The sequence below is a fragment of the Nomia melanderi genome, unplaced genomic scaffold (genome assembly GCF_051020985.1).
Source record: "Nomia melanderi isolate GNS246 unplaced genomic scaffold, iyNomMela1 scaffold0014, whole genome shotgun sequence".
In the NCBI taxonomy this organism is placed as follows: domain Eukaryota; kingdom Metazoa; phylum Arthropoda; class Insecta; order Hymenoptera; family Halictidae; genus Nomia; species Nomia melanderi.
In genome coordinates, this window is record NW_027475130.1 from 4,414,966 (window position 1) to 4,415,920 (window position 955).

A 955-nucleotide genomic window follows, 5' to 3' on the forward strand; every position below is an offset into this window, starting at 1 on the left:
CTGGCGCATGAATCTGGGCAGCGGGAACGACCTCGGACCACCTGGGGCCGAGAAAACCACAGTCTAATGGGGCCGGACACTCAGGGTCAGGGGAAAATCCAATATATAACTGGTGACATCTCGGGTGCTATTAGATACAGCGCAATAAACCAAAGTGAATTATCTGCAAGAGGCCCTGGCGCATGCATCTGTGCAGCGGGAACGACCTCGGACCACCAGGGTCCGAGAAAATGACAGTCTCATTGGACCGGACACTCAGGGTCAGGCGAAAATCCAATATATATCTGGTGATATCTCGGGTGCTATTAGAGATAGCGCAATAAACGAAAGTGAATTGTCTGCAGGAGGCCCTGGCGCATGAATCTGTGCAGCGGGAACGACCTCGGACCACCAGGGGCCGAGAAAACCACCGTCTCATGGGGCCGGACACTCAGGGTCAGGGAAAAATCCAATATATATCTGGTGATATCTCGCGTGCTATTAGACATAGCGCAATAAACCAAGTGAGTTATCTGCAGGAGGCCCTGGCGCCTGAATCTGTGGAGCGGGAACGACCTCGGACCACCAGGGGCCGAAAAAACCACAGTCTCATGGGGCCGGACACTCAGGGTCAGGGGAAAATCCAATATATACCTGGTGATATCTCGGGTGCTATTAGAGATAGCGCAATAAACCAAAGTGAATTATCTGAAGGAGGCCCTGGCGCATGCATCTGTGCAGCGGGAACGACCTCGGACCACCAGGGGCCGAGAAAGCCACCATCTCATGGGGCCGGACACTCTGGGTCAGGGAAAAATCCAATATATATGTGGTGATATCCCGGGTGCTATTACAGACAGTGCAATAAATCAAAGTGCATTGTCTGGAGGAGGCCCTGGCGCATGAATCTGGGCAGCGGGAACGACCTCGGACCACCAGGGGCCGAGAAAACCACCGCCTCATGGGGCCGGACACT